Raw genomic sequence first — 23746 nt, 5'->3', positions numbered from 1 at the left:
CCAGCCTGGCAGTGGTAGGCGTACAGGCCGCTGAACTGAGGCTCTGACGTCCGACTGTCCTCCACACTGCCGTTACATGTCAGGATGCGACCGCCAACGTGTAGATCATGTGCTTCTCAGAGTCCATGCACATCTGCAGGAAGAGCAGGGAGCAGAGGACAAGAGATGGAGGAAACAGGAAGTGTGAGAGTTCAGAAAGGTTCCAGGAGGAAGCAAAAGGGCAGCAGGATGACTTTCGTATTTTCACTGTGTGTGTGAAAGGATTGAACAGAGGTATCGACTTTATTTACTTAATTCATGAATGCTGGTGCACTTTAAAATAAAGAAAGTTTTTAGACAATATATGGGAGTGATGGCAACCTTGTAGAAGCAACACAATGCTTATCTAGTCTCTCTGTCAAGGTTTAGTTACAATTCTGGACTAATGGAAAGCAATGGACTAACATTAACTATTGATTAAATATTGAATTTAAAATTAATTGACTGGAATAATTACCAGACAGCAGTACTCAGTGTTTTATTTTCAACAATTTCTTATTTATGTTAATATTAATTTATCTTAAGATTGTATAGAAAGTTTTTTCTAATATTCTTTGTAGAGCTGTGCCATATGACGATATCTATGGTTTGACAGTAGAAAAACATCTATCGTTTACAATTATGCTCCATCGTTTATTTCGTTGTGTTGCAAATTCCACACTTACAGTAATATTTAGTGAGGGGACGGCGCTTTGCACCGCAGTGAAGTTAGCTTCACGTTGGACTTCAACATTTGAATGAATGTCTAACGTAAAACTAATATCCAACTTGAAACTAACTTCACTGCAGCCCGTTCTTCCACACGTGCCGGTGTTGCAGAAAGAAATTTGCATTTAAAGTAATGGACGAGCCACACAACACTATCCAGCAGTGCCAGTCATGATGTGTGTGTCAGTCAGGAAACGTTAAATGACTTGCCCACGAATAAACAGCTTACTTTCTAGTTCGCCAAGACATGCTGTTGTTGTGATGTTAGCTGTAGCAGCAGGAGAGCTGTGCTGCTTGGCTGCTCTGGGACCGTCTCGTCCTCCCATGTTAGCTTTGCAGCAGCAAGTACCATGACATATGTTTGTCTTGGTATTGGATTTTTTTCAGAATCGCTTACGTTACCCCAGCTTTATACAGGAATCCTGAAGTGAAATTCAAAACCTTTTAAGGACCTTTTCAACATATTTTAAGACTGCCACGCCACTTTGAGCTGTAACCGATTAAAATCAGCCACACACACCTTTACAAGGGACATTTTTGAGGTTTTAAAAGGAATTTAAGTTTATTTATAACATATTTATTGCCTAGATCTCATCAGGTTGTAACGCAACCTAAAAATTGAGGCATTCACCAACTTTCTCAGTTGCCTATAAACAGCCTGTATGAGCAAACAGTTTTCTATATGAAGGACTGGTCAGATTTCCTGCGAAAAGCAACTGTCTTACACAGGTTATGACGTTCATGTACACAATATTACAGCAAATCATGTGAAACAGTGTGATTTTGTGTTTTAGTTGGTTTAAACTAGATAATTTGAGCTTGCCTGCAATGATATGCGTGATAACTTTCATCGTCCACTTGATCAATACAACAAAATTCAAATAGGCCAGGAGGGAACAAAGATGAAGAGAATAAACTGAGTGATGAATAATGGAAGTAGTGTAGGCGGTGTAGCACAGGCACAGCCTGGAGGAGGAATTGATCTAAATGACTGTATTAGTATGACATTAAATTGAAAGTATATTGTTAATTTAATAGTTAACTAAAAGTTTGATATTATATATTTATTATGTTACTAAATTCAATATAATTTCATATAATAGAATATAACTTACCACTAGTAGGCTAACGTTATAATATTAATTCAAATTACAGCTGATTCAGTTTGGGGTTGTTTTTTATTCATTAACTTTGTGCAAGAAAAATGCTCTAGGCTACATGATAGTCTCCAACCTTGATTTTGGGCAGGCTACTAACTCATCAATAATCATAACCGTTTATGCAGAACAATGAGTTCAACATTTATAAAGTTTGTTGCAGCACATCAAGCTTTTTTTTAAAATCCCGCTCCATCCAGGCTGAGATTGATTGACAAAAAGTGACACTGACGAGAGCATCAGCTTTATGAAAAGTTGAATTTGTTTCAATAAAAGGCAAAGATTTAGCTAAACAGCCAAACCCACACGCTCCTTGGATTTTCCCTGTTGTCTTCTGTCTTACCGATTCAGCTGCTGGCGGCGCATCTCGCTCTTGTTTTTCAGGAACGGGGCTGTTCAAAGTGGCCACAGAGCGACCGGCCAACCGGGTTACTCCAGTTACCACTGATCGCCACTTAGACTATGTTTTGGGGGAGATTACGGGCAGTTGTATTCGTAAATCACTTTCCGGTTTGCATGGATCTATTTTTTGGAGCGTTTAAGAGTGAAATGGGCGCTCGGTAGATCCCTGCGCCTAACGTTACAGAAAGGAATCACAGTCGCTACTCTCTGCCGGTCTAGTATTTTTGGCTATGCATTATAAATAAATACGTTCACCTACACTTTTAGCAAACAAATTTTTGGACAAACGGGATTTTCACATTGAAAAAAATATCTTCAAAATTTAATACCTTGTTAAATGGCGATTAAGACTTTAATACTTAATTTTCGCAAAATTGATTTATTACCTTTTAAGACTTTTTAAGACCCCGCGGACACCCTGTTATAATGCAGAGAAATATCCCGAGTTACAGTTGGAAATGACATATTTCATACAAAAGATGTTCTCTATCAAAATATATATTGTTATTGGGATTTGAAATGACCTTCTGCCATTCTGTTCTGTAATGGTCTACTTATTCTTAGACCAACAGATGGAGCAAACTGTTTAAAACTGTTTCATGTTGATTTAAGTAGTGCTCCTAAATTTTGTGCTGGTGCTCCTAAAATTTGGAGCCCTTTGTAAAGGGGACATTACGTCTGTCACTCCAGTTATTAGCCTGCAGATAATGTTGGAGTCAATACATTCAAAGGCGGACGTACAGGACATGCCCTCTGGAAAATATAAACCCAACTTACATTTCATTTGGTAACACTCAGTATGTATAACTGTTTTTTTAATGGCAGTAATCTTGTAATTTACATTTAAAAAGTATCCCAACACAGGTTATAGTGTAAGTGAATATCATATTCAACTGGGGGTTCAATACATCACACTTCGTTTTAGAAAAATTAGTTATTTTTCATATTGCCAATATGCTGATATTTGAGCGCCTTAACTCTTCCAGTAAGAATGATGGGCAATGAGCCACTGTTGAAAGTTTACATTCTTCAAAATAAGACTAATACAAGTTATCTCACTAAACTAAAGATAATGGAAGTACATTCATCTGTTTCTTTTAAGTATGGATTGTTACAAATACGCAGTTTTAAAAGCATCAAGCAGTCACACAGTGAGAAAACATAAAACCATGAACAGAAAAACTGTTGTTTTATGATGGCATCCTAGCCCTCTGGATCAGATCTAATCATAAGGTGCCTAGAGATTCCCATCCCTATATTCAGTACTATCCTACACTCAACACTGGACCTGAAAGCAGGGGGCGTTGCCTAAATTCTAAATTCTGAAAAGAATTTCAAATACAAAATGACTTTGTGACTCAATGTGTTTGAATACTGAAGGTGCATACTTCTTTATTATGCCATACACTAAGTTACCTGTTTATCACATCCACCTACCTCAAACTGAACATGAAAGGTATAATCTTCAGGGTTTTTTTTAGCTTTATGCTCATTTGAGGCTGCGGTTTGTGGTGCTGTTGAATTTCACAGCTTTATACCAAGAGGTGTTTCTAATATTTTGTGTACCCCATTTATATCGTTGATGGTAGACTATATTAGTCTATTTCACAAATGTATGGGCCAGGTTTGAAATGACTCATCACAGTTGATCAACCACAGCTAAACATTCAGCTAGTGTGTAAAGACATACGAGAGGGAGGGAGGTACAAACAGGAAGTGATTCCACCTACCTGGTGGTCAAACACCAACTTTGGCCCTCCATCAGCTGATGTGTCCTCACTGAGTAGCGTCCAGGTGTTGGCGTCGATGTCGTAGCGGTAGAAGTCGCTCTTCAGAGACTTGCTGTTCCGGACGCTGGAGTCCAGGTACCGGCCCAGCGTGTAGATCTGACGTCGCTGAGAGTCAATACACATCTTGTGGCACGAACGGGCACTCGGACCACTCTGATTGGTACAAAGGAGCCAGAAAACTATTATATTATATAAAATTACTTTTTATATATAAAATTAGTTTCTTAAAGCAATAATGAGTCGTGATGAGTGGTGTCCGCTATAGTTGAGAACCACCAATATGTTTAAACAGGACATAGAAGAATTATTCACAAATATTGATCGTCAAACCAACAATTTCAGGCACTAGTGAAGACTATAAATCATCATAACTAGACTTCAACTCCAAACACGAATAAAAACAAAAAGGTTTTATTAAAAGCTTTCTCATTAAACACCTAATATGTCATCTGCTTTTCTTTAAGTGTTAGTTCAAAGACGAATTCTGTGTCCGAACTGTGTTCAGTGGTTAGGAGAAAGAATGGGGGGAAAGTGGGTTCACTAAATCCATCCATCGGGCGAGAAGCGGGGTACACCCTGGACAGGTCACAAATCCAATTTAGACTCTACATGAAGACATTAATTAATTAATTTAAAATGAAATTTTTGTGGTACATCTTCTGAACAAGGGCTGTGTGCACGTCTCTGTGAATTGAGCATTATGATACTTTACAGTATTAATACAGCAAATAGACCTGCTTTATTATCAAAAAAAAACCCCATGGAATTCTGCAAAGGGAGCCTTTAACAAAATACAACCATACAAAGATAAACTGAATTGTGAAAGTTTGAGTGAAAGTTAGAGGTCTTGACAAGGATTCCTGCAACTTTTTAATCATTTTAATACATACAGCTTTATTACCAAGTAGACAAAATGTTTTCCAACCCCACTCACCTCTTTCTCAGTGTCTCTGGAGATGCAGGCCCACTGGTTCTCCTGAACACTGTAAGCCCAGAAGTCAGCCAGATCCTGTGTGCCGTCCCAGCCCCCAAACAGATACACAGTCTCTGCAGGGAAAAATCAGCAACACCACAACATTAACCATCGTCTCTTCATGTGCATTCTGCTTTGGAAAGCACAGCTGAACGCAAGCGCTCTACCATCCCTCCACTCAGTACAAACACATTCAAGCAGATACTGTGAATAATCAGATTAAGGTAAACAAAGGATTTAAAGTTCCCCACGGTGAGGTGAACTGACATGGAGTCTTTTTCTGTAGACAAGGTAATTGACAGAAAGAAGACATAGTGTGATCCAGCCTGCAGCATTTTCATTGGTTCTCTGAATTTATTTTTTGAATATTTGACCATTAAGACACAGATACACATTTCAAAAGACACTTAGCCTACATTAAAATTAGTCAAGAAATTCAGCAAGAGGTTTGTTCTAGGAAAATGTACTATTTTGCAAAGGCTCCTGCAGTGTTTATTGTATAAAGACTTTGGAGAAACTGCAGTTTCCAACCAGTAACAGCAAATTTGTTTTGTTTCTTTTGTAACCAAAAGTGTCTTTGCCCGATTAACTTGTTCACAAGGCTGTATAAAAACAGAGGTCAATATGGCATTTTATGCTATATGGTGGGGACGAAATCCCTATTAAGATACTGTGAATTTGAGATGCATCGAAATGAAAATTGTTGGCTGAAGCGGAAACCTAATATAATGAAAACATTTCCAGCATACCAAACAATTACATTCACATTTTTTTCCCCCATTTATTTCCCCTTCTTTTTTTTTTTTTTTTCCTGTCTCCAAATCCTGTTTCCCACAGGATTTGGAGACACTATGAGGGGTGGGTCCGAGGCCCGAGAGGTTCCGGTAAAGTAAATTACATGTGTCCATTTACTTTTAATGGACACGTAATATGTTTTATACTGCGTCTTTCTCTGACACTTTAAAATGATTCCACACATGTCAATGTAACTGTTTGTTAAAAGTTATTCGGTCTTTTGACTTAGTCGGCCGATTAATTTCGGTGGCCGAACGTTCGTGCATCCCTACTGTGAATCTGCGAATTTCAAATATTAAATGTTAAATATTCACAAAACATATTTGTGAATCACTAATATTTGGGAACTACTCAGTAACAAGACTGCAAAAGAGGACATGGTGTTACAAGACATGATGTGTTGTGATGTACAATTCAATGGGGCTTTATTGGCATGGGAAACAGGCGTTTACATTGCCAAAGCAAGTGTGAAATAAAAACATGTACATAAACAGAAGAATATACTACCTCTTCACAACACTTTGGTGTTGTGTCTCAAGTTAATAAGCTTGCTAGTCTCTGTGAAATCAGCACTGTTTGGGTTAAATATAAGCTATAAGCACTATAGTTCTGGCAGATGGGAGTTGTGGGAAGTTGCGATTTTATCAGAGACTTGTGTAGGAGGAAATAAGTCTTGCCATTACTGCTGCAATTCCAAAACAGACTACAAGCCAGAAAGTTGCGAAAGCCAAAAAATATTTAATGAGTCAATGGTTATGATCAACAATAGGTTTGTTTGAATAGAAAATATTTATTGTACTTTTAATTAGTTTAAGCATAAAGTTTTTGTATGGCTGTGAATGTGTGCCTTAGTGTTGGAGGCAGAGGTAAAACTTAAATTATATGAACTAAGCACTGGTTTAAAATGACTCCTGTGGGCCAGAAGCACTATTGTATAGTGAGGATTGGGATGGGACAGGAAAAGTCTGACTGTCTGTGATACAGCATTCCAGCATGAGATCATAACGGATGATATTAGCTCCATAATAATCAAAGCAGAAAATAATTACTCAGGATAAAAATAGGAACAGAAGCAAATGTGAAAGGATCGGCACAGAACTGGTACCAAAACAATCATTTTCAAGGCCTAAATCTTCAAGACAAGCCTTGTGTGGTTTGTTTTTAAAATGTATAGATATCTGTTCTTTGTCAAGCTCCATAACAATCATAATGTACAGTGAAAGAACTACTGCTGGGATCAGAAGAAAAAAAGATTGGGGCAAGACAGTAATGGTGACAAAGAATCATTTATAGGAGCCTGAACATTTTAATATTAAAAGCCATGCCTTGTGTTGAGACACACACAGATTCTTTGGCCAAACACTTCATAATATTTAAAGCAGAAAGTAATTAGAGAGAGTTAAAATTGGATCAGGGTGGGAATAGGATGTGCCAGGACTGGTAACAAAGAAATCATGTGGGATCTCATATCAGCATCTACCATCAACTAGGGCTGGGGCGACTCATCTATGCAATCGACGTCATTGATTACATGACGTGTGTCGGTGTGGCGCTGTGTGCAGTATAATGAAGTACTGCACACGGTCAAAGCAGGGAAGAGGTGAAGCTGCAGCTGAAAAAAAACTCACCTACTACCATTTAAAATTTGGCAGTATTTTAGACAGTTTTCACAGCAGTACAGATGAGAGGCAAGACAGTTTACTGTTAGTCCGCACAAGCTCCATACATTAGGATTATCAACATGAGGAGTGTTAGCAGTAGTCCATTAAAATTGATTTTCTAAATGTTTCTTCGTCACCCCATGATAAAGATTCCTGCACCGCTGCAGTCATGGTACCGTAATGTTACACTATGCGTCATCTAACGTTCAGCGGGTTTATATTTTCCGTTCACAGCTAACAGCCACATATGACTGAGAAAATGGCTTAAACTAACCTAACAGATTGAATCATTTCAGTTCAGTTCATTTCTTTCCCCCACACTGATGCAAAAATACATTTGCCAGTGATTATTTTACTGCATATTACTCCAGTCATCAATCCATGTCAGAGCCATTTTACATTTTATTTCAGTAAAAAAAAAAAATAAATAAAAAAATTGGATTCTCTAGTTCAGGGAAGGGTTGACATAAATGAATGTGTCACTGCAATCCTTAAATTTGAGGTCCAGTATTTTCTGATCAAGCATCTGACAATTATGGTCTGTTATCTCTCTAATAAAGGCAGGAATCTGTGTGTGTTTCCATTGCGTCGACAACCGTTCCTCCGATTGACCTCACACATGGCGGGTGTGTTGCTGTGGACCCAAGGGAGCGCAGTGTCACATTTGGTGTAATCTGGACAGCCGACACGTTCAGAATAAACTTTGAATAAACTGCAGTACAGTGCGAGCCGCTCTGCTCTATAACAGGCACGATCTCATGGGCGGGGCTTATATGCTCCGATGTGGTAGTTAATTGTTGAAAAGGAGGTTTGATATATGCTAGAAATGAATGTGTTTGACGAAGCTATGACTTTTATGAAGTTCTAAGGAAGTGCTGAATATGCAGTAGCCAATCTCTGCCATTGTCATGTTGTTTCAGGGTTATTAATGCTGTATGTGAAACAAAACGAAGGCAACCGGCAGCGCTTGTAGAAGCAGCAGCCGGTAGCTTCTTCAAACGTTGCTACACTTTTGGTTTTTACTTTTTCCGGTTTTACTGCCAAAACGTGTGACCTCTGATATAAATACAGTCATTGGAAGATGAAGACAACGTTTTTAGATTAAAGAGCACCAGACCACGATCCACATCGGACCAGGTGCCACGGCGGGTGCTGTAATCGCTCAGAGGAGAGGAAAGAGAGCTAGGAGAGGAGCCATGCTGGCCCAGCTTGGACTTAATTCTGCTCCTAAAAAGCCGGTCTGGACCAGTCAACAGAATTCAGAGAAACTCGTTACAGAGACCTGCCCCATCAACATCCCGGATAAAGCACTCGGCAGGCGGTCCATGTTTCAAGCTGTCAGAGCAAGACTTCGGCGAGATGAGAGGAAGCGGACTCTGTTTTACATCGATGATGCTTGGTTCTCAAACACAGTCAAGATGGACTCTGTTTCCCAAAGGTCACATCTGGTTGCTGCTGTTCACATTCACCCCAGATGCAAATTCAAAAAAATGCACTGTGGAATGTTCGTGTATATACGTGTCTGTATAAATGTATATAAATAACTGTATATATTGTTTTATTTTATATGTTACCATATTTTAATATAGGCCTACACTTAATTATCTGTTGTGTGTGTAGCATTAAGGAACTACAAATTTTGTTTTGTTATGCAGCCTTGTGCTGTATAACGACTAATAAACAACATTGTGTTGTGTGTGGGAGGCGTCACATCGGCCCCTGTGAACCTGCACAAGTTATTATTGATATCATAAACCAGCAGTGACTGGGAAATTAGACTCGTTCATGACATTATTCTTTCTGTGTCTCTAATTCAGGATGATGATTAAAAAATATATATTGAAATATTAATAAGATATGTTTTTGGATTTATTTTGGATAAATTGTTATATTAAAAAAAATCATTAGGTGCAGCCCTACTATCAACTACAGCTACAAAACAGAGAAATCAGTGTGTGAGGCCTGAGACACAGACCAGAGGGATGCAATGCCTTCTCTCAGTTCTGACACAAGTTGCAGACGCTGCATTACTCACACACACAATGCAGGCTTTTGTTTATCAGATGGCCAGTGGGGAAGTACACCACCAACAATGTCGCCAGATACAGAAACAAAAACAATTGTTGTGTGTTTGTCAAAACAAAAGTTGTGACTAATGTGCTCTTAGAAGAAAAATGCCCTTAGGACTGTTCTTTTGGCGGAGAAGGTCTGGAGGTGGAGCGGACGGGAAGGGAGAGTTCATTTCATTGAACAGTAATAGAGCTTTGCTTTCAGTCTGTGTAGGAGGGTATGAGTCATAGCATTGGTTAAACAGCCATGTCATAACACTGGCTGCGTGGGTCTCACCAGTCTGGACGTCAATGACCATTTGATGTCCTCCCCTCATCCCTGGCCTGTTGTCGTCACCATCACCTGCAAAAAGGAGAGGAAGGCGCAGACAAGGATGGTGTATGAGTGTGGGAGACGGAAGATGACGCAGAGGAAATGGATAGAGATAATGTAGAATGGGTGGAACGATGGGAGGAGCAGAGGGCGAGAGGGAGGCAACAAACAAACAAAAAGGGAAGGCAGCATCACTTTAGCAACTAGGCCACAGAGCTTTCACTGTGTGCTGAAATGTTTGACAGATTGGGAATAATTCCCACTTGAATAGATGCTCTCACTGTTCAAGTCGTCTCGGTTGATTTCTTGGGCGCTTGTACCTTTGTTGCATTTCGGGATGATCTGACTCCACCTGGGCTTGTACTCCTGCTGGCTGATATACTGGTTAAACAAACCGTCTACCGAAGAAAGAAGAGGATCAAATATTGCAAAATCACTATTAACGCAAGCAGAAATAAGGCATATAGGATTTGACTAAGAACCCTTAAAAAAAAAAAAACATTGAAGTGATCTTAAACTCAGCAGTAACCTGTAATGGTACTATACCTCTCACAGCTTTGTCTATGAGCTCCTCGCAGGCGTCAAAGTCTCCTTGCAGCACCAGCCGGTCATGCAGGTGGGTCAGCATTGGGTGCTCCAGTGCTATCCGAGTCTTCTTCTGCAGTGACTCAAAGGCCTCTGTGTAGTTATGCTGTCTGAAGTGCTTGAGGCAAAGGCGGATGGCTTCCTGTTCTCTGTACTGCAAGGGCAAGATGGAGAGGAAACAGATACAGGCTCCAATCAACCCACAAACATAATCAACTACTGCTATGCCTAGTTCAGACTACACGACTTACAATGTCGGCAGATAGCTGAGCTGTTCAGACTGCAACACTTGTAACGAGAGTCTTGAAGTCGGTGATACTATGTGATAGGCGACAGGGGGTCACACACACACACTACATGAGCTGGCAACGACTGTCACTTTACTCTAGAGCTGTGCTATATGACGATATCATTTGATGATAGAAAAACGTCTATTGTTTACAATTATGCTCTGTTATGATACTGTTGTGTCGCAAATTCTACACTTTACTGTAATATTTTGATGAGGGAACATCGCTATGCACTGAGGTGAAGTTAGTTTCACGTTGGAATTCAACGTCTATCGAATGTCCAACTTGAAACTAACTTTACCGCGGTCCGTTCTTCCACAGGTGACGGTGTTGAGGAGAATAAATTGCGTTAACACTATCCAGCAGTTCCAGCCATGATGTGAGTGTCAGTCAGGTAACGTTAAATGACTTGCCCACAGACATCCAGCTTGCTTTAGAGTTCATCATGACATGCTGTTGTTGTGATGTTAAAGAGGTGGTATCTGTTTTTTTCCCTCCTCTCCTTTATTGAGTTATATCCCTTTTTTGTGAATGTAACAGGTTTGCAAAGTGAAAAAGCCCAAAGTCCAGCCCAAAAAGGAGTTCCCATCTCCCACAGAAAACTCTGCTCTGAACTACCTGAAAACAGCACGTTTGTAGTCCAGCCTTTACTTCCCTTTCTTGTGACGACACAATGAAAATACGTGTCATAATGCTCGCTGAGCGGCTAGTCCGACACGCCCTCAAAAACACTGGTGGAAAAACAGTGAGCTGCAGCACACAGCTCTCCTCTCCCTTCCAAACACTAGCTACCCTCCAGGCAGTCAGTGGACATAAAGTTGTTCCTGTGATGTAGAGACAGAGCTCAGTTAAAACTTTATGGATGAAAGATACTTTTGTTACAGATTAATAACTCACCACTCTGAAACTCTTGCTCCAGTCCATGTTGCCAACCAGCCTGGCAACATGTAGCCTACAGATGAACCAAAGCCGTGTTTACCGACTTCTCACTGACCCGCCCTTCTCTGCTTCTGATTGGCTAATAGTCCTTAACTAGGAACTGAGCATGTGCAACTCCCAACAAAGATCATTTAGAGACAAGATGTATCACTCCATAGCTAAAACGAAGCCTTCAACACAGGGTGAAAAGAGGAGCTGCAGCAATGTGCAGTATGACAAAAAATATGGTGTTTTTTGAAAATTAAACCATGTAAAGCTGTTCTGGTACAACCCCTAAATAGGATTTTGAACCTGAAAATGTGCTTAACACCACCTCTTTAAGGCTTGTGTACGGGAGTCTTGAAGTCGTTGTGGCATTCCCACTACGTGACTGTCGGTGACAGTGGGTCACACACTACACGAGCTGACAGCGGCTGTGTCACCCGACGCTGGACTCCAAACCACGTTTTGTCAAGAAAACACATGTGAAATGAGAAACATGAAATGACATGAACCTACACTCGAAACAGCTGGCTACCGTCAGGCTGTGATCGGGAGTAAATCAGCAGTTGATTGGCGACCGCCAGTCGTTATGTGCCGAGTGGCAAATCGGGCTAAAATTCGTGTAGCGTGAACGAGGCTTTAGCTGTAGCAGCAGGAGAGTTGTGTCGCTGTCTGGAGCTGCTGTGCTGCTTGTCCTCTCATGTTAGCTTTGCAGCAGCAAGTAGCGTCATTGTGGCATTTGTCATGGTGTTTGATTTCTCCCTTCTAAGTTCTCGCTTACCCCACCTTTATAATGCAGAGAAACATTCCAAGATCCAGAAATGTCATATATTTCATTGAATTTACAAGAAATATGTTCTCTAGCGGGATATATATCGTTATTGGGATATGAAATTACCTATATCGGGGTATGAATTTTTTGCCATATGGCACAGCCCTACTTTACTTTATCTGGTCTCCAATGCCATATGAACTTGGGTGACACTAAATACAGGGTTTATACAGCTTTTTAAGAGTAAAACTGAAGCACTGCAATACTTCGAGACTCAAGGAGGAACAACACAGTTTACAGAACTCCTTTATACCCGCAGCAATGTTTTTGTTTTGATAAATTTACCAGCTTTTTATAATATCTTTGATCTTATGTTTTGAACATGATTATTTGATGCTTGCTAATTTCCACAGTATGGACTCAACCGAGGTCTTACTGCACAGTATCTAGCTATCAATGTATGTGACTCCACTGTGAAGCCATTTTTTATGTTTCGTTAAACTGAACTGCGATTTGCTCATCCTCCCAAAGTGGGTGTGAAGGCACTAGCCAGTTGTAGGGTTGGACATTGTTCAGACTGTATCATTATCTTATCCATACACTTATCAGCCCGGTTCTTTTTCATTACTGGTTAATCAATCCAATTCCATATTCAGACCTGCTGAATTCATAATCCACTCTTCAAGCCCGAGCCTATGTCTGTTACCCCCAGGCTACCCTCAGGTGCTTACCTTGCTGTACCAATTAAGGCAGGGCTGCACCACATCAGGATCTTCGATACCGTGCAGCTCAATGTACCAGATGCTGAAATTAAAACTAGGACCCCAAGACATCAGAGGCACTGAGACACACAAAGATGGAGAAAACAGTGTAAAAAGACCGAAATGTTCACTGTGGGTTTTTTTTCCCCTAAGACTAACAGAAACCATTTCAGAAACCACATTCTTAGTGGTTGTCACCTATAGTTCTCACCTATTTTGACAAATCTGCAGGGAAACATCTGTTCGTCAATCTTGTGCTTTAAGGTGAACGTTTCCTTGTTGTAGTCATTCTTAAGGCCACTGGAAGAGAAGGAAGTAGAGACTGGAGATGATGCAGCTGTTTCATAAATGATATTACTGATGATTATTGAGATGCGATGCCAACTTCTTCCATTAGATGGTAAATTTATGTTAGTCATTCAAATATAATAATAATAATAATAAACCCAGTATACATGTGGATGTGTATGAGCAAAATATATTCTATAAATGGCAGCATTTTACAATTATCAGGTATCACCAGAGCTGGCAGACAAATGCAAAATTTGCTAATACACAAGCTTAAGATTTTGTTTCTTCTGCTTTTCCACAATACAGTTCTTCCAGGAATTTGTGATCATCTAATCATAAGAATGATACAGATACCATAAGTCAGGGTATCCCGATCTGCAATCTGACACTGTTGCATTTAGTGATAATAAAAGTCAATATTATGCACTAGGGAATGCTAAAACTAGGGCCACCAGCCAACCATGACAAATGAAATTAATAGCTGAAACATTACATTTTAAGTAAGAAAGTACATTGATAAAAAAACTGAGTGAAACTATTATGTGGATCAAATAATCAATGCATAGAGGGCTTTTCCACTATGTAACCCTTAATATTTTAGTCCTGGTTTATTTGGAGACGCCCGTAGTTACTGGTGGTAACAGCAAATGCAGCTTAGTACCACACATTCCAGAGTTCGAGGTACAGCAAGCAAACTACTCCTACAAATTGGCGTTTTAATAAAGAAGCCAGGCACTAAATGGCCTTGGTCTATTATTCTGTTTTATTATTTTTTTATCTCTCTCTCTCTCTCTCAGCATAAGCTCATTGACAAACACACTGCATTTCCTACATCTACTTCATAATAAAACTCAACTCATGTTTTGCCAGTTAAATGCTTCTAAAGTGAAGCTGCAGCAGTAGGAAAAGTTCGGTTTTCAGCAGCAGTACCTTTATACAACCTTTCTTTCACCCATTTCGTAATGCAGCAAATATGTAAATATTGCCAAACTTGCAGTGCGCACAATCACCATTGTGTTACTTAATTCGGCTATAGATAGTGACTTTACAGACATTTATTTAAATCAAAATCTTGGAGATTATTACTTTAACAACCTGTAACTTATAGTGTGGTTCTATTAACAGGTTCTGCCTTTGTTTCCACTGTTCTCTGCCCAATTTGGGGACACGCTTCTGGATAGTACTAAAGCCAAGTTCAGTAATGTTCAGATTTATTCAGAAGTATTTTCAAAACCTTCAAGTGCTTCCACTTTTAAACTATTTTTGTCACTATGTAGCGGGGCAGCATGACCAAAAGCTGCATATCTACAAATGATTTTCTTGTGAAGGACGATTGAGCTCTATCCTGCAGTCTATTTTGCACTAGTTTACTTTGGCCCATAGTGTCCTAATGCAAGTAGGGCCCTTCTATTGACTGACTTTTTCTGACCTTTAAAAAGTTACATGCAAATCTGAAACAAACAGCAAATCAGTAATAGCTTTCTCCATTGTGGTCTGTCCCACAACTGAACTCCACTCACCTACCAAAAAGCACATAAAAACTAGGTTTTCACAAAAAATAAACAGTTGGACTGGCATTAGTAGTAACATCTCACCTGGACAAAAGCTCTGTCATGTTCTCTTCACTCATCCCACCAAACACTTTAAACTTCTTTAAGTTGCAGACGTGAGTCTTCTCATATTTCCCAAAGGTGATGCTCTGAACAATTGCTGGCCTTTCCAATTTCAAGATTAAAAACTGAAGAAAGAGAGAGGAGACATGAAACAGACTGAAGGCAAAGAGCAGAGTTACGATGCTATTAGCGTGTGAAGGACTGCAGGAAATTGCCTGTGCTTATAGCAGGCCAGCCACTGTGAAAAGATTTGCTCATTATCTAAATAACTACAGCAGGGTCAATCTACTGCATCAGGTAAGTGGCATTACAATTTATGAGCCACATCCACATGCCACTGATGGTCTAACAAGCCAGGACATCTAATGACAAATCACCAGTGGCCATTAGGCCAGAACGAGTAGAGACCACGGGCCAGAACATTCATTAAATGTGCTAGTGGAAAGCAGGACGTTAAAGTTTACACCCGAGTCTTACCACATGACACTTTCAACAAAGTACTTTTACTGACTTATGAGCCCTCAGGCATTGATCTGCATTTACTTTCTGTGAACATGTTTTATTTTGTAAAGATCAGATTTAACTAGTTCTTTGCTAGATGCCCCACCTCAGCACTCTGGACATGGATTTAAAGTGAACTCCAGTCCCCTCTCCTAGTATAGTCTATTGTATTTTTGGGCCTGGCACTCACCCCTGTTCAAAGTGATGTAGTATTCTGAAGCCAAAACCAATATGCAATATCTTTCCCAGTCCTATCAGCTGCAACACATAATTTAGGTATCTCAGATAATTATGTTGGGTTTTTATTGGTCTTTCAGTGACACACCCCAAGAAAGAAATGACAAGGCCACCTATCAACATACAAAATACCTAGATCAATAATAATGATCAATTTGGGCTGTAACTAAGTATGAATTAATTTGTGTTTTTTCAACTTATCGTTTGGTCTATGAAATTTAAGAAAAATATGGAAGACGTCCATCAAAATTTTCAAAATCCCAAAGTGACGTCTTCAACCAACAGCTCTCATATCAACAATGTTTCTTAAATCTTTAACCTCAAACACTGCTGTTTTCGGTCAAGATGGAAAACTAGCCGAAAGGAGTTTGTAAAGAAATCAGAAAGATGTGGCAACTGGCATTATTAAGATGCAGACCTCAGACACCCTTAACTTCACAATTTGTTCTTAATGCACACGGTCAACTCTCATGTCAAGCTCCCAGGAAAAGTCAAGTCAAGTAAAGACACAATTTGTGTCAACATCAGTAGACCTACCTGTGGAGGGTAGTTGCTCTCAGAAGACCACCTGGAAGACTGATCATTAGGCTTGTCTACCAAGATATTCCTAAAGAACACAAACAAAGAAAAGTAAGGCGAGTACTGGTGACATAAACAAGGGTGTGTGTTCGTGTGTGTATACACTAGCTTTAACGGAAACATAACAATACTACTGCTGAGGCAGTCCAGCTAAATTGTATTAGCACGTGCAATGAGCCCATTGATTATTAGTTAACATTACAGTATATTTACTATCAGCTAGCAGACTACTGTTGTTGTTAGCTAGCTTAGTTACAGCTAAACTGTGTGTTGAAGCAGCAACAGGCGAATGTTTTATGTATGACTTCATATTGTTATGAATGTTAGTTATCGTTAGAACATTTGGGAGGGTTTATTTGTGTTATTGTATGCCAACCATAAAGTGGGACCGTTCGTTTTGTAACATCAGTTTCAGGTAACGTTACCCGGTGAAGAAAGGTGATTAGCTATTGTTTATAAGGCAGGGCTCTTTGGTTAACGTTAGTTAACAGCAGCTAACTATAGTTGCCTACTTGAGCTCTGGAGTCCAGCAAGCTAATGTGGACGTTCGTTTTTACTCCACGTAACGTTACGAGGGTAACTTACCGGATAGCGCATTGCAACCCGAAATATGCTAACGTTAATATTTAAACAACTCATTAGTCTGTGTTTTCCTGACCTAGTGTCAATACAAAGTACCGAAGGTTGTTGATCCAAAACAAGCTCTTCTCAAGAGAAGAAAATCTAACTTAACGTACATGAAGCACCTTCAACGAAGGTGCAGTGAACAAGAGACAAACTCCCAACGTTATCTATTACATTATCTAAACGTCACTGCTGAAAGACCTCAAGTTCCAAAGAAATATCTAAAAGGTTGTCTTATCAAACGTACAATGTTCCACACACTAGCTTACTGTTTACCATAAACGGTTCATTGGATCACCAGCAACATCACTATCGGGCGGCTACGTATCAAAATCAAACGCCCCTATCGCCACTGACTAAGCTACCGCTAGCTAGCTGGGATCGCAGACGAGCTAGGCCAGTCAGGCCGGCTGGAAGAAACACTTGTGCAAAAAGGCGATGAAAAAAGACCCCCTGTAACCACAAAACCTAATGCATACGCCGTGCAAACCGACGTGAGCATTACTCACTCAGGTAAATATGTAGACGAGTAAGAGCTCCATTTAAAAACGCTGAAAGTGAGGACTCTGCTCTCAGGAACGACAGCCATCTTGTTGCAGAAAATAACAAGCAGCGGGAGGCTAGCAGGAGTGAGCAGTGACAGCCCTTAAAGAGACAGTACAGCCTGGCTTATTTTATTTGTACAAAGACGCGCGAAGTACCATTACCAAGCCAGATATTCCACACCTTTTTATATACAGTCTATGTTTCACACCCATCATGATAAAACATCAGGTGTTATCATATTTTTCACATCATTAAGCTTTAACCAGTCAGCTAGTACTTAAAAGCTGCAGTTCAAAGGGCAGTTGACCCACAAAAATAGCAATAAAGCCTTATTAGTTAGGCTGCTACTTACCCCATTATTACCCCATACATTGAAATTGCATTTGAAAACTAATGTCCCTTTCCAGAAACAATGTCTAATACTTACATAAATGTTTGTAGATACCACACCTGTGCTCTATCTTATATTATATAAACGTATACTATATGTTTATCTACATACTTTTTATTTGTACATTTTCACACAGGGTATATCTGGGTATATAGGGTTTGCTACTGTTGGGTCATTACTAACTCTACTATTAACGGTGTGTATGCTGTGCTTTTTTGACCTGTGCACTATGCCCCAGTGACACCTCAGGGGTTAATTAAATGTGCTATGTCCATGTCAAGGCCTTGTTAATTTTTTTTTTTTGTCCTGTCATTATTGGACTGTAGATTGTTGGCCTGTTTGATATTGCATTGGTTCCTTTCTGAAACAAAGACAGCACACCTCTCTGGGTGATCTCAGTTTTTCACTACATGTCGAGTCATTGGTAGTTTACAGGGTGGATGAATCATCGGGTGAGTAATGTGAACGTAGCTTTATTCCCGTACACTGGACCTCTTTTAAATGTGATATTTAACATGTATTCTTATTTAAAATGTGCAATGAGATAACTTATATGCTTAACACAACTCTTCCTCCATCCCTCAAACCCCACCTCTTTCACACCACCCTCTGCTTGGAGGGATGCTCAAAAGTCACCGCGGTGTTATGAGCTAAATATTAACATCAGCATGCTAACATGCTCAAAATGACAGTGCTAGCATCCTTTGTTAAACAGTTATCATGTTTGCTGTGGTCACCACCATGTAAGCTGTCACGCTCTGCCGGTTGGCCATCCTTTGTGTTTACTTTTGAGTTTGGTATCTGCCTTGGTATGTTGAGTTTTGGGTTCTGTCCTGTCTAGTGTCCAGTATCTGTTATATAGTCTGCTTGTCATGTCTAGTCTCTCTGTTTTCCTCTGCTCTCTCTCTCTGCCTCGTTAGTCTCATGTCTTTCACCTGTGTTGCTCCCGCCCTGCTCGTTAGTCCCTGTGTGTATATACCTGGTGTTTCTGTCTTGTCCTTGTCCGGTCATTGTTCATGTTACCCCCCAGTCTGTCGTGTGTGTACTCTGTGCCTGTAACCAGCCTTGCTTGTCTCGTCTCGTCTCGTCTCGTCTCGTCTCCCTGTACTTTTGGATTTCTGTTATTCAGCCACTCACCTGTAAGTGTGCTCGCTTTTGTTTGTTAAGTAAAACCCTTCGTTATACCATACCTGCTCCGCTCTGTGTCCTGCGTTTGGGTTCTCCAACCTGCCTCCACACCACGATCGTGACAGAATGACCGGACCACAAAGGGACCCAGCGGACACCATGTCCGATGAACTGCTTGATCTGTGCCGGGAGCTTATGGTGCTGAGGAATATGTGGTATGGGGCTAGTCATGTTAGCCATAAGGCAGCTATCGTGTCCTGTCGGCGGATGGACCGGCTTCAGCCCCGCCGATGGACAGGCCGACTCCAGCTCCTCGTGTCCGGTCCATGGTTCCCAGCCCAGCTGTCCAGTCGGTGGTCAGGCCGACTCCAGCTCCTCGTGTCCGATCCATGGTTCCCAGCCCAGCTGTCCAGTCCGTGGCCAGGCCGACTCCAGCTCCTCGTGTCCAGTCCATGGCCAGACCGACTCCAGCTCCTCGTGTCCGGTCCATGGTCTCCAGCCCAGCTGTCCAGTCGGTGGTCAGGCCGACTCCAGCTCCTTGTGTCCGATCCATGGTTCCCAGCCCAGCTGTCCAGTCGGTGGTCAGGCCGACTCCAGCTCCTCGTGTCTGGTCCATGGTCCTCAGCCCAGCTGTCTCGCCGGCGGTCCTCAGCCCAGCTGTCTCGCCGGCGGTCCTCAGCCCAGCTGTCTCGCCGGCGGTCCTCAGCCCAGCTGTCTCGCCGGCGGTCCTCAGCCCAGCTGTCTCGCCGGCGGTCCTTAGCCCAGCTGTGCCTCTAGAGCACCCAAGTTTTGGGTGCCGACCTCCGAAGAGGTCTTGCCATCGGCCTCCTGCTCGGCCCCCAGTGGGTTTGCTGCCTCACTGTTGGCCGTCCTGCCAACCCCTTGAACTCTGTGGCCCCCTTGTTCTGCCCTGCCTCATGGGTCGTCCCACGGGACGCCCACCTGAACTGTTTTGCCCTCCTGGTCTACTCGGTCGACCTCCGGGTCTGCCTCCTGAACTTTTGTTCACCTCTGGCCACCCGGGACGGCCTCCTGAACTGTGTTTACCCCCTGATTTGCCCGGCCTGTCGGGTCATCCCCGGGACGACCTCCTGAACTCCGTGATCTCTTTGGTCTGCACGGCCTCCTGGGTCGCCCTCCAGGACGGCCTCCTGAACAGTGTTTTCCCCCTGATTTGCTCGGCCTTTCGGGTCATCCCCCGGGACGGCCTCCTGAACTCCGTGATCCCTTTGGTCTGCACGGCCTCCTGGGTCGCCCTCCAGGACGGCCTCCTGAACAGTGTTTTCCCCCTGATTTGCTCGGCCTTTCGGGTCATCCCCCGGGACGGCCTCCTGAACTCCGTGATCCCTTTGGTCTGCACGGCCTCCTGAGTCGCCCTCCGGGACAGCCTCCTGAACTGTTCTGTCTCTCTGCCCTGCCCTGCATGTTAGGCCAAGTGCCTTACCTGCCCTGTTTCCTGGGCATGATCTGCCTGTTGGGTGGTTCACCCGGACTGTTTTGTCCCCTTGGCCTGCTTGTGCGACCTCCCGAACTCTGTCGCTCCCTTGCCTTGCCCTCTGGCCACCCTCCTGAGAGTTCTTGGTCTGGCCCTCCTCCTGTCCTCCCTCCGCCCACCCTGGCTCGACTTGCCCTCCTCCTGTCCTCCCTCCGCCCACCCTGGGCCGGCTTGTGCCTTGATTTTGTGCTGTTTTGGGTTTTGTTGACCGTCTGGAGACGCTCGTCGGGGGGGGGGGTACTGTCACGCTCTGCCGGTTGGCCATCCTTTGTGTTTACTTTTGAGTTTGGTATCTGCCTTGGTATGTTGAGTTTTGGGTTCTGTCCTGTCTAGTGTCCAGTATCTGTTATATAGTCTGCTTGTCATGTCTAGTCTCTCTGTTTTCCTCTGCTCTCTCTCTCTGCCTCGTTAGTCTCATGTCTTTCACCTGTGTTGCTCCCGCCCTGCTCGTTAGTCCCTGTGTGTATATATACCTGGTGTTTCTGTCTTGTCCTTGTCCGGTCATTGTTCATGTTACCCCCCAGTCTGTCGTGTGTGTACTCTGTGCCTGTAACCAGCCTTGCTTGTCTCGTCTCGTCTCGTCTCCCTGTACTTTTGGATTTCTGTTATTCAGCCACTCACCTGTAAGTGTGCTCGCTTTTGTTTGTTAAGTAAAACCCTTCGTTATACCATACCTGCTCCGCTCTGTGTCCTGCGTTTGGGTTCTCCAACCTGCCTCCACACCACGATCGTGACATAAGCATGCTAAGATTTGTTAATTAGAACCAAATACAAACCACAGCTGAGGCTGATGGGAACATCATTAGTTCTATTTAGTTGTAAACCAAAGTAGGCTACTGACAAATACAATTTTTGACCTGATGATGGTGCTTCATGAAAACTCATGGGATCACCACAAAGTAATTAGGATTCATCCTCTGGGGACCATGAATGTCTCTACAAATGTCATGGCAATCCATCTAAAAGTTGTTGAGCTATTTCAGCCTGGACCAAAATGGTAGACTGACAGAGAGACATTTCCATCCACAGAGCCACCTGAAGCGTGGCTAATAAAGGAGCACTCTCAGGAACACTCTGTTAAGGTCAAAATGGAAAATGTTCAAAAATATTTTAAGCCTAAATAATGTATTCAAAAACAATAATTTAAAAGCTAGAGTGCATGACTGGTATAAATACATGTATAAAAATACATAAATAAATCTCTCTGTATTCACACTATAGTGAAGCTTTTAAATCTGGTGTCTTTCTTGATGTTCCCAAATGCTACTCATTATGCCTTTAAGCACTCTGTCTCAATGTGAGTGCTATCAGTTTTTTTAATGCTATCATTTGCTAATTTATGGTACTATTTATTTAATAGCTAACTTATTAGTTATTATTACTAATGATATTAGTTATTACATAATAACATAACATAATTGTTGTTACAATCCCTGATTTAGTGCTCAACAATTACTAATCTATCCAACAACTGATTAGTCAACTAAAAAAGCAATTACAATGACTCACTTAGAAAATGTTTGCTGGCTTACTTTTATTTACTTAATATCATAAATCAAGTTGAGAAAGAAACCTTAGTTGACAGAATAATCTGATCACAAGTTTAGCTGCTCTAGAGCCTTCAGTTGTATCATGGACATGATCTCCGGTAGATGGAGATTGTGTAATATGATTAAAAGCTTCAAAACAACTACTAAATGGACTTTGGGGTGGGATTGTTTTGTCAATTATGAATTAAATGGTTGTCTACTTGATACATCACATTGGGCTCTGATTACTAACTGGTAACCACCTGATGACATGTGCTAGGCATCTGTCATATTGACATTTTCTAGACAAGTTAAGAAATTAAATTAACTATGTAATCAATAATAATAATCAAGTTTGGATAATATGCATGTGATAGATGTCTGTTTTATGCCTTCTCAATGGGTTGGCAGCACACAAGGAGCCACTATTAGTTGGCAGTGTCACATACAAGCAGGCAAAAAAGGGGGAAGCAGAGAGGTGCCTTTTGTTGTTGAGAGTTGTAATCCGCTCTAATTAAACCACAGGGGGTCTGCGAGCCTCAGAGACTCCTGGACCTCTGGTATGTTCACACGGCCCTGACTGCCAACGAGACCCTCCATCACACTGAAGAGAAAATCAAGTCAAACAGTATTCATGAAAGAATTTACGAGTTTCATTGACTACATTATTTTCTGTATGTGTTTTCATCAACGTTTTTAAGTGGGCTATTTTTGCATATTTTGACATAAGTAATTTATTAAGTAATTAATTTTGGTCTAACATTCAGCTTTCAAACACGATTTTTCTTTCAAAATAAATTGATAATAAACCTGCTGGGCTGAGATAATTGCCGTTTCTCTTGTTTCAGGCATTTCAGGCGGTTGGGAAATTCACTTTACTAGAATGAAGTAAATAACACAAAAATATTTGCATTAGAAGAAACAAGATTCAAGAAAATTGTGGAAATTATGTATTGGGAATGCAATAATACATCAAATGCCTTTTTCTTTTACAATAGAGATTAGTAGCGAAGGCACCCAGTGGTGTGGAATGAGGCACAGTAACAGTTGCTGTTGCTTTGGATTTGATATTTTTGTAAAATTCTGGTGAAAGTGTTAGTTTTGATGAATCATCTGCAAGTGAATCTCTTCCAGGCTTGATGACGTGAAGGGAATGATAATGGAGTTTCTTCTAAGTGCACGTCCAGGGTCTGGCAGGGCCTTGCTTCCACTTACTGCAAATGGAAAGGCACTGGTCAAGTTTTGTTTGTGGGGATGTAAATCCAGACACTGAGAATACAAGTGAGAATGGTTTTATTATTAGGTAACACCTGCAAACGTCGCTACACCCTATGATGTAAATCTGACCATGGTTTTTATTGTATTTTTAAGTGTAGATTAGATTTTAGTTTAGGTTTATGTCATACTGTAGTCTTCATAGAACCTATTCACAATCCCATGATAGTAGCAGCTCAGTAAGGATGGCAGTCCTTAACTTTCTGTTAATTAATAAATTTAAAATTAAATATTATTAGAGCAGCTTTAACAGTTAAGTTCATAACAGCATACCTTTAAGGCTAATGACCAAATTTCAGCC

The 23746-nt window shown here is 41.3% G+C and overlaps 1 pseudogene; it reads right to left on the bottom strand.

Moving 5' to 3' along the window:
• Nucleotides 1-5: 5 nt before the first annotated feature.
• Nucleotides 6-18319, bottom strand: LOC119884906 (annotated as a pseudogene).
• Nucleotides 18320-23746: the final 5427 nt, after the last annotated feature.

The sequence above is a fragment of the Micropterus salmoides genome, unplaced genomic scaffold (assembly GCF_014851395.1).
Source record: "Micropterus salmoides isolate LMB-PRFRI ecotype aquatic unplaced genomic scaffold, ASM1485139v1 Ms_hic_scaffold_3764, whole genome shotgun sequence".
In the NCBI taxonomy this organism is placed as follows: domain Eukaryota; kingdom Metazoa; phylum Chordata; class Actinopteri; order Centrarchiformes; family Centrarchidae; genus Micropterus; species Micropterus salmoides.
Note: the sequence above shows the minus strand (reverse complement) of the source record. Positions and strands in the feature narration are given on the sequence as shown.